This window comes from Cavia porcellus, unplaced genomic scaffold (assembly GCF_034190915.1).
Source record: "Cavia porcellus strain 051 isolate PalLab524CR breed Dunkin Hartley unplaced genomic scaffold, mCavPor4.1 scaffold_11, whole genome shotgun sequence".
In the NCBI taxonomy this organism is placed as follows: Eukaryota; Metazoa; Chordata; class Mammalia; order Rodentia; family Caviidae; genus Cavia; species Cavia porcellus.
Window position 1 is genome coordinate 49,593,887 of NW_026947494.1, and position 10,973 is coordinate 49,604,859.

Consider the following 10,973-nt stretch of genomic DNA (forward strand, 5'->3'; position numbering starts at 1 on the left):
ACTATCATTTGGAACAACATCCGATTGTCTGATTCTAAAATCTAATTTGTTTTCTAATATCCCACAAAATATAATGTGGATATTTGTAATCTAGTTCAAAAAGTGAACAAAAATTTGCTAGTGCCAGGCTATAAATATAGTTCCCTAAACCATCACTTACAGACATATCCTTATCCCTGATTCTTTTTGCTGAATTCACAATTTGTGTCTTTAGGTTTCGTGACTTAGGAAGTGAAACAATCTGAAATTCAAAATCTCTATTCTGTTTCACATATGTCCTTAAGAAGAATAGCCAGAGTAGTAAGTATGATGAGCTTTTGGAGGCTGAGAGTTTGAGTTCCCTTAAATTTTTGTCTTGATCAGCTAATTTTCCAGCTATAACAAGTAGGTGATAGTTGCTTTCAGACAAAAAGATGTTCTTTTTTTTTTTTTTTTCTTTTATCGGTACCGGGGATCAAACTCACGACTACCTGCCTACAAGGCAGGCGCTTAAGCCGCGGAGCTAAATCCCCAGCCCTGACCAATGTTCTCTTGATTTTTCTCATCTCTGTTTTAATACTCTTTTATTACAGTTGTCAATTTGTACTTTTGTGTGTGTGTGTGTGTGTGTGTGTGTGTGTGTGTTTTCCTTTTTATCGGTACCGGGGATCGAACTCACAACTGCCTGCTTGCAAGGCAGGCGCTTATGCCGCTGAGCTAAATCTCCAGCCCCGTCAATTTGTACTTTTAATGAACATAAATGTACAAGAATATGGTTTAATCTTATCCCTGGTTTGTATTTGATCTCAAGTGGACGGAAGAAATCATTTAATATTTCTATGCCTGAATTGTTATATTATAAAATAATATTAATGCCTTTTTTCTTGTAATACTAATCAATTAATGAAAAAATATGTTCCTTTTATTAACAACAAGGTGGTAATCTGTAGAATTTATAAGTTGATTGTTGGGAGCTTACACAGAATTAATGTCTCAGTAGTAGTCTCAGCTTCCTCATTCAGCCTGTAAATGCATATTTAATATATAAGCTTAGTAGCAAGAGTGCCTTTGCATAAAAATGAGGGAAAAATACTAGTAAAAAATAGCAATAATTAAGTGAACTTTTATTTCCTTATACCACCATAAAACTGTATAAAATGTAATGAAAAATGAGTTTGTCTGAACACTTTTTTCTTTCAAATTTTTATACCATAATATGAATGCTTTGTCAACATTTCTGACCATCTTACCATATATGCAGTCCAGGAATCACTTTTTGTTGCATCTGTCTTCAAATCTGCTAAACCATTTCATATCATAGGAAGCTACATATGGGTCTATAAATTATTCATGTGTGTATATAATCCATATAGAATATATTCATATATATTAATGTGTGATGTGCCTCTTCTTTTGCCACTTTATTTTCTTTAGACTGAATTGAAGACTTCTTAGAGGAACTTAATGTCTGTTGCTAGCCTGGCCTCCCCTGTATGTACATCAGCAAGATAAAGGACATTTTATTTCAGATCTCCATAGTTCTAAGAACTGGCTTCTATGGATTCTGGAACCAAACGGATATGACTCCCTCTCTGCTGCTTTTAGACTGATGAGGCTACTGTGAGAATACACTCAGAGCTCCCTCTCCCAATACTGGACCTTTAATTGACCAGTGACCCCAGCTACTGTACTCTGAAATGTCACTATATTTATACCATGACTGATTGTTTTATAGCTCAATAACTAAACATGACAGAGATAGATACCATGCAGGCCTGTTTCTGGAAGACTTGGGATATTCCTCTGATAGCCAACTTCAGGCTCAGAAATCCCTCCATCACTTTCCCAGGCCTTCTTATCTGCATGCCAGTGTAGGACACTGCACACAGCTTTTTTCCCCATCTTACACTTGGGGTCAGATTTGCATTGTTATGTGATAATGGCCTAGTCTTTCCTGGCTGCATCCCTATGTCTCATAAAAAATTGTATATTTAATCCCATACCCCTAGGGTGATAAAATTGGGTCAGGTCAGTCCATTGCCTGACAGATCAAGGAAATGCCTCACTGTTGGTAAATGGGGCACTCATTGTTTCAGGCATAAAGTGCATCTTAATTTCACCAGTGCTAACCTGAGACAATGTCCTAGTGAAAGGACATGGTTGATATGATGATATAGATACAGTATCTGAAGACTGTGAGAATAATTTTTGTGAAGACCAGGAGTTGACTGTTGCCATTAACTTGCTACAAAATGAAAGCGAAAAACAGGGTTAAGCATTTAATTGTTAAGTATGAGAGATTCTGTGATAACTTTTTAAGGTCTTTATCATTTGTAGTGGAATGACAGATCCAACTGAACTGTGGCCTATAAGGCAATTGTTAAATGGTACACAAGGGACATTTGGATATTGAATATTTAACCTAAATATGTCTGTTAATGTGAGAGTGGAGAAATCTAGGATCCTGAATGTGGAGTAGGATCATCTGGATGGATACACTGTGACTCACTTGGACTCTCTGGCCTAATTAACATGTCTGCTGTGCTGGTAGTCAGAAGAAGCCTCTTGCCACAGGCAATGGTCCTTTCTCCCTTCTCTCTAAACACCGTATTTCCTTTGCTCTCTGCCAAGCCAATAACTAGGACTAAATCCCAGCATGGCCCAATTGAGACATGCTGACATGTACTGGCAGGAACCACAGGAGTGCTCCTGAGACTGAATTTTAAGGGTGCTTAGGTCTGTGGATTAAAATCATTCCTAGTGGAGAGAGCCAAATGGAACACTGAAATACCTCTCACTCCTGCCAAGATACTACATCAAACACAAAATTGTATCTTAGAAGAGAGACAGAAATTAGTCCCACCATTTAAGACCTGAAAGATGAAGGAAGAAGAGTTCCAGGCCTATCTCCTTAATTTGCCAAACTGGTTCACAAAGAAATGGAACCAGGAGAATGACTGTAGACTCCTGCTGACTTACCCAAGTAATAATGCTTATCTCAGCCTTTGTGCTGAACTCATGCTAGAGCAGACTAAAGCCTCAGATAAAAAGTGTGCAATCACTGATGTGGCAAATATATTTTATTCTATTTGAAAAGTGGATCAGAGACAGTCTACCGTCAAATATACCGTCAAAATTTGACACAGGGCTACATAAATCCCAACCTTCAATCAGAATTTGATGAAATCTGAATCTCAATATATCTTACAGCACCATACATCATACTGACTGGGCAGAATAAGCAAAAGATGGCTACTATGTTGATAGTAAGAAGCAAGTACCTCAGATGAAATCAGATAAACAGTGAAGATTCAGACTCTCCATGAAAGTTTTTAGAGGTCCATTCCTCAGGGAAATGTCAAGTATTGGGTAGATCCCTTTTGTTTCTGAAGGCAGTGCATTCTACAACTAAGTGTAATGCTCCAGCTAGCATACAAGTGACATAGAAAGCTGCCAGCTTTGGGGCCCAGATTAGAAAAGAGCTCTGCGACAGTTCCAGGCTTCAGTGCAAGCAGCACTGATTTTTGAACCATATGACTCCACGAACTCCAGAGTACCTGTGGTGGGGAGGGATGTGCAGAATTCATGGCAAGGTCCATGGAAGAGTCACAACATAGGCCTCTGCAATTCTGCAGCTAGATGATGCCATCTACAGCAAGGAATTGCGCCTCACTTGAGACAGCTGTTGGCACATGCTTGAGGCAGAACGCTTGGCCATGGGACATGTGAACCTGCTCCTTTTCCCAGTTCCCAAGTGAGTGATTTTCTAAGTCCATTATTCCAGCAATAATTATTGACATTCTTCTAAAAGAAAGCATTTTCCTTTCTCATTTGTTGCTACACTTATAACAGAAGAGACTCACGGATTTTTTTTTTTTTTTTTTGTACTGAGAATTGAACTCACGACCTCGTGTTTGCCAAGCAGGCACTAATGTTACTGAATTAAACCCCCAAACCTTACTCATGGATTCTTAGAAAACAATTACAATGTGTTATGATTATTCATTTTGATATTCTAATTGGCCTAGATTTCAACAATGGGAGCCCCAGAATGTCTGTTTCCTTTTGTTCTTATAACTCTTTAAGCCCTACCTTAGTTTTTGGTACAAGAAATTAGATCCTCATCTTATGGTTTCTCTGACCCAGCCCTAGAATCAACCACTTCTCCGAGGAGCACTTTTTCCTTTCTGTGAAGAATGGTGTTCAGAAACCACGACCTGACTGCCAGGGTTGCTCATTGCTACTAGTGTATCATCGCCATGTAATCCCTTTCAGCAGAAGATGCACACACAAATACCTACACTTCAATCTATTAAGAACTGACATTTGTACTGCTATCAGTTGTGCTCTAATGTAACTTTCTAGTCTTCTCTTTGCCCTACTTGTACCTCCCTCAAGAGAAAGCAACCTGGCTGCCCTTAGCTTCAGTATATATATTCATTTGCTCAAGGCTAAAACGTACAGTAATGTTATAAATGCCAACACATGTCGATGTCGCTCCCGGCCGGCAGGAAGGACACACGACAAAGTCTGGGAGTGGACAACCTTTTCTTTTATTTTCCTTCTCCGTACAGCCTGCCCTGGGATCGCTCCCAGCCGAAGCCTCCTTTGGTCCGCTCCCCGCGGCTCCTTCTGGGCTTCTACTTCTGGGCTTCTTCTTCCCCCCCAGGGGTGGCACCAGTATATATACGGATACAGTGTCCAATCATGTTAAAGTAAGCAAGACAAGCTGATTGGCTAACATCATCAGTTGCCAGGCAGACTATATTGTTGAGCGGGTTGTTTACGCGGTAAGCAGGAAACTAACGTGCTCGATGGGAGGGGTAATCTACCTCAGGCTTTACTCTTTACTACAGGCCTCACGTCCGCCAAGTGAGGCGACCGGGCTCGGGGCTGCGGCTCCCAACATCTCCCCCTTTTTTATTTTTTATGAATGTGCGCATCGTAGCCCTTCCTGGACTGGGTGCAGAGGCTTATGCCCTATGCGTAGGCCCACCGTAGGTCCTTGGCTTAGACCCTGGTCGGCCGTCCCATGGTCTGCCAAGGCCCTGAGGCCCTCGTCCTTTTTTTTAGGGCCAGGCACAAACTGGACGGAACCTGGATGCACACAAGCTTGCACTCATTTTCTCTCCATAAAGAAATCCCCTCGGAGAGAAATTTAGACCTGGGCAGCGTCTAACAGTCCAGCGGCTTACGTGCAGGATGGGGTAGGGCCTGGCTTAGGTTGAGTCGCACCGGGGGAGTACGCTCTTACCCGTCATTGACTCTCCTACCCAGCTATGTCATAATTTTTTTAGAGGAGGAGTGTGGGAAGCTCACCGTCTCTAGACTCGGTCGTAGGCTAGGCGAGCGAGCCATGCATATGCCTGAGGATCTTCTTGTCCATTTCGGGCTACCGCTATTTCTATTCATCTTGTTGGTTGGTCTGTGATGGATCTCCGGTAGGGCAGGTCTGATCTTCAGTCGAGGGCTTTGTCGCCCGTGTCAGTCTCTCCGGTACCCACAGTGGTTCTCGTCCCGATTCCTGTGGGAAAACACAAACCGCGCCTCGGTTCCAGCTGACCACTGGATCCGGGCCCATCCATTGTCCTGTCAGGACATCTTTCCACTTCACCCACCCTTTATGGTTGGGGGAAGGGTTGCAGTGCTCCACGGCTGGGGAGCAATTATCATTATTTAAATTTAAAAAATTGTGTGTGAATAGTGCCATGGATAATCGTGCCTTTGGGGCCAGGCCTTGGCCTACTCCCCCTTTTTGTTTTTGTAAAATTTTTTTGAGGCTTCTATGAGCCCTCTCAATGATTTCTTGACCTTGGGGATTGTATGGGATACCATGTTTTAATTGAACCTCTATCATTTTGCAGAACTCATTGAAGGCTTTGCCTATATAGGCTGGTCCATTATCAGTTTTTAATATTTTTGGTTTGCCCCATGCGGCCCAAGCCGCCAGGCAATGATTGATCACATTAGACACTTTTTTACCTGTTTCTGCTGTTGCGAATATGACGTGAGAACAGGTGTCTGTGGAAACATGAACATATTTAAGAGTCCCAAACTCCTGTATATGTGTGATGTCCATCTGCCAAACATCACCAGGGATCAAACCTCGAGGGTTTACTCCCATCGGTATGGCAGGTTTGTATGTGGCACAGGAGTCACATAGTCGCACGATATCTCGTGCATCTGCTCTGGAAACATGGAAATGGTTTGCTAGTGTCCTGGCATTGACATGAAACTTATCATGGAAGGCACGGGCTCGCTCGATTGGTGTTAGTAAGGTAAAAATCCATAACGGGCGAGTGGCAGTATCAGCAGCTGCATTCCCCTGTGCCATGGGCCCCGGCAGGGATGTATGTGCTCTTATGTGGGTGGTGAAGACCTTATGGTGTCTGTTCTGAAGCAATGTCTGGATAGACAGGAACAGCCCAGCCACTGTGGAAGTGGATCTAATTAAACCGGCAGTCTCAAGCACTTGCATAGCATTGACCACATACCTAGAATCGGAGACAATATTAATGGCTTCTGAGAACCGTTCAAGAATCATTTTAACGATCTGCAGTTCCACCACCTGAGGCTGATCAGATTCAAATTGTATGGTAACCGGGGGCTTGCCTAGGATCACATAGGCGCCTATCCCCGTCTTGGAGCCATCTGTGTATATTGTAGTTGCTGGGACTAATGGCTCAGAGGCAGTAACCTTTGGAAAAATTATAGGGTGCTGAGTGACAAATGACAAGATAGGGTCTTTAGGGTATTGATTGTTTATATCCCCATGGAAAACACATCTCAGAATGGCCCACGTATCTATGCAGGCAGCCAGGGTCTTGATCTGGCTGGCGGTATAGGGTACTCGGATGGCTTGTGGTCCTGAGCCAAAATGTTGGACAGCTCTATCATGCGCTTCAAGGGCCAATGAAGCGACTGCCTCCGGGTAATGCTCTATGACTTTTGCAGGTGAGACCTTAGGGTGTATCCACAGTAATGGTCCTTTCTGCCAAATCACCGCTGTGGGCTGTAGACTAGTCTGTAACAAACAGATATCAAAGGGTCGCCCTGGTTCAATTCTGTGTAAGGTAGCCCCACCTAAGGCTTTTTCCACTCTCTGTAAGGCAGCTCTTGCCTCAGGAGTGAGCCTCCTGTGGGAGGCTATATCTGGGTCTCCCTTCAGAAGGTCGAACGGGTTTGAGATCTGAATTTGGTATATGTAAATATGGCCTAATCCAATTAATGTCTCCCAATAGCTTTTGCATGTCATTTAGGGTCTTAACGCCATCCGTCCTAATGGTGACCTTCTGTGGAGAGACTAGCATAGGGGAGATTTTCGCGCCTAAGTAGGTCACCATTTCTCCTCCCTGAATCTTGTCGGGGGCAACATGCAGATTAGCTTGTCTCAGGGCCTCGACCAACTGGCCGAGCATATTATTTAGCATGTCTGGGTCCCTGCCGCTGAGTAAAAGGTCGTCCATGTAATGCACACATCTTATCTTGGGAAAGGATTTCCGTAGGGGGGCCAGTAGGGAATCAAGGTAAATCTGACACATAGTGGGACTGTTGGCCATACCTTGGGGCAGCGTTATCCACTCGTATCTGAGATCAGGGCTTTCTTGGTTAATGGTGGGTAAAGTAAAGGCGAACCTATGAGTGTCCTCTGGATGCAGGGGGATTGAGAAGAAACAGTCTCTAAGATCTATAACATAAACTGGCCAGGACTGAGGGATGGCTGAGAGAGCTGGCAGTCCCCTCTGGACCGCCCCCAGGGACTGCATCTGCGCGTTGACCGCCCTTAGATCATGGAGCAGCCTCCACTTGCCAGACTTTTTCTTAATTATAAAAATGGGGGTGTTCCATGGGGAGGTTGACGGCTTAATGTGTCCTAATCTAAGTTGTGTACTGACTATTTCTGACAAGGCTAATAGCTTCTCCTTAGGCAGGGGCCACTGAGGTACCCAAACCGGATCATTTGACCTCCAGGTGATTTTGATCGAAGTGGGTAGGAGAGCTTCTTCAGCGGCCCCTAAGAAAAACCCAGCCCTTGCCTACCTTTTTTGTTCTCTACTGGTATTGGGGATGTCCGACCCTGTAGGGCATTGCCCAAGCCTTTGCCGGGGGTATATCCCTGGTTCCTGAGTATATCCTTAGCCTGGGGGGAGCAGTTTGACATAAGCGTGACATCCATCTGAGTGAGGATGTCCCTTCCCCATAGAGACACTGGCAACTGCAACACAAATGGTTGGAAATGGCCCTGATGACCCTCCTCATCACACCAGAGCAGGGTTGAAGCACTAACCTGAGGAGCTGACACCATCCCCAGGCCCTGCAGTGTGTTATCTGCAGTGTTGGTGGGCCAGTTGGAGGGCCAATCCTTTCTAGAGATAATGGAACGGTCAGCTCCTGTGTCTAGGAGCCCTGTTATATTCTTGCCATTGACCTTAAGTGAGAGCATGGGCCTTTTATCAAGTATTATATGGAGTCCCTCGAAGACTTCCCCTGAGGAACCGAAACCTTGACTTTCTCTAATTTTCTGCTTTGAGGGGAATCTCTTGTGGAGACTGGGGAGCAGCAAGAGCTGCGCTATCTTGTCTCCTTTATTGATTACCATAGTACCCACAAGAGATTGAACCATAATTTTAATGTGTCCTGTGTAGTCTGAGTCTATGACCCCCGGGACTACTATGAGACCCCGAAGGGCCGTGGAGGATCTCCCGATCACCAGACCCACGGAATTTTCGGGTAACGGTCCCTTAAAGGTGGTTTCAACCACTTGAACACCCATATCAGGCACTAATATAAGTCTGGAGGCGACACTGAGGTCCACACCTGCTGACCCAGGGGTGGCCCTTGTTGAAGGCTGCCATCCTGAGCTGTCCTGTCTCTGGGGCGGGGGCCCGCCTGTGAAGGGGGCCCCCTCTGGCCGTTTTTTGGCCCTCTAGCATCTCGTCCACAAATACGGTTGCCCTGAGCATCAAAGACCGACCTACACTCCTCAGCTTTGTGTGATCCCCTCTTGCATCGCCCACAAACATATGGTTCTTCATTCCTAGGGCGAGGCCTAGCATCTGCATTGTTTGGGCAATGACGTTTAATGTGTCCTGGCTCCCCGCAGGCAAAACACCCTTTAGCCTTACATTCCCCTTCTAACCCGCGAGGTCCCCTCTGCTGTACAGCCGCGGCCAGGAGAGCAGCCACTCCCGAGTTGGAGAGCGGCCCCCCTATCTCTCTACATATCCTAATCCAGGCGTTGAGGTCCTTGTTCTTATGAGGAGCTATCGCTGCCTTGCACTCCTTTGTACATTGCTCAAAAATCAGCTGCCTTACCAGCGGTCGAGCCACTCCCGGATCAGAAAATATCTTATCGGCAGCATCTTGCATTCGGGCCACAAAGTCAACAAATGGCTCTGTGGTACCCTGAATTATTTTTGAAAGACACAAGGAGGCTGTTCCGGCACCACTTACCTGCTTCCAGGCGCGGAGCCCTATGGCATTGATTTGTTCATAGACAGCGCCGGGGAACTGAGTCTGATCATCAGCGTGCCGACCTTCTCCCATAAGCATTTCCTTGTTCCACCCCCGGTTTCCCCGACTGGCGTTTCTCTCAGCCTGCTCTGCAGAGAACTCTGCGTACCAGGCTCGCCAATCCAGGTAACTACCCGAGGGCAGACACGCCTTTGCCAGCTGAATCCAGTCCGCGGGGGTGAGGGGCCCAGAAGACAGGTTCTCCAGCATGGCAATGGTGTAAGGCGCAGTCGGCCCAAAGGTTGTAACTGCATTTTTAAGTTCTCTAATCTGCTTTATCTCAAAAGGCTCCCATGCATTACGTCCCTGGCCCATAGCTACTTGTACAGGAAATATCCCGTAGGGGCCACTATCTATCCCAGGTGGTGGATGTACCTCATGAGACAAACGTCCCCCCTGCCATAGCCGCCTGTAAAAATACCGACCCGCCGGCGGCGGAGCATAAGACGGCGGCCATGATTGGGCGGAAAATGGGGGCCCGTGCATCACTTCCTGTTCTGGCGAAGGGGAAGGGAGCTCCCGGGCGGCCGCCTCGTGGCGAGGGATCGCCTCCCTCTCGCGCCGGGGAGCGCTCAGGAGCTCTCTACTCCTCCGCAGACCAAGTTGAGCGGAGCGCAATTCGCGGCGCAACGCTGGGAAAGAACCCTGCGACTCCTTATCGAGCGACTTAGGCTCCTGACAGCTGGTCTCTTTGGCCTCCTTGCCATTCAACTTTCCCTCGTCCTCGGAGTCAGACGACTCCGAGGCTAGAGCCCCGTCCTTCTCCTTAGCATCTTTGTTCCCCTTGATGGGCCCCTCTCGGGAGCTCCCTGACTGGGCCTGCTCAAATACCCTGCGTACTTTTGTAAGCTCTTGAGAGCTTTCTTCACAACCACCCTCGCTCTTAGTGTTGCTACCTAGCATGTTTCCCATCTTTTAATATGTTACTCACCGCGTGAGGCCCAAGGAATCCGCCACTTACGCGTGAGCCTGAGGGGAGTCTAAAAGCCCTGTAGGTGCGCGCCACCCAGAGCCCAGGCTTATCCCCAACTCACCTGTCTCGCAGCTCTGTACTGGAGCGTTGTCCGCTGTCACGTCTCGGGGGTGATCAGTCCCCGTGCGGGCCTCCAAATGTCGATGTCGCTCCCGGCCGGCAGGAAGGACACACGACAAAGTCTGGCAGTGGACAACCTTTTCTTTTATTTTCCTTCTCCGTACAGCCTGCCCTGGGATCGCTCCCAGCCGAAGCCTCCTTTGGTCCGCTCCCCGCGGCTCCTTCTGGGCTTCTACTTCTGGGCTTCTTCTTCCCCCCCAGGGGTGGCACCAGTATATATACGGATACAGTGTCCAATCATGTTAAAGTAAGCAAGACAAGCTGATTGGCTAACATCATCAGTTGCCAGGCAGACTATATTGTTGAGCGGGTTGTTTACGCGGTAAGCAGGAAACTAACGTGCTCGATGGGAGGGGTAATCTACCTCAGGCTTTACTCTTTACTACAG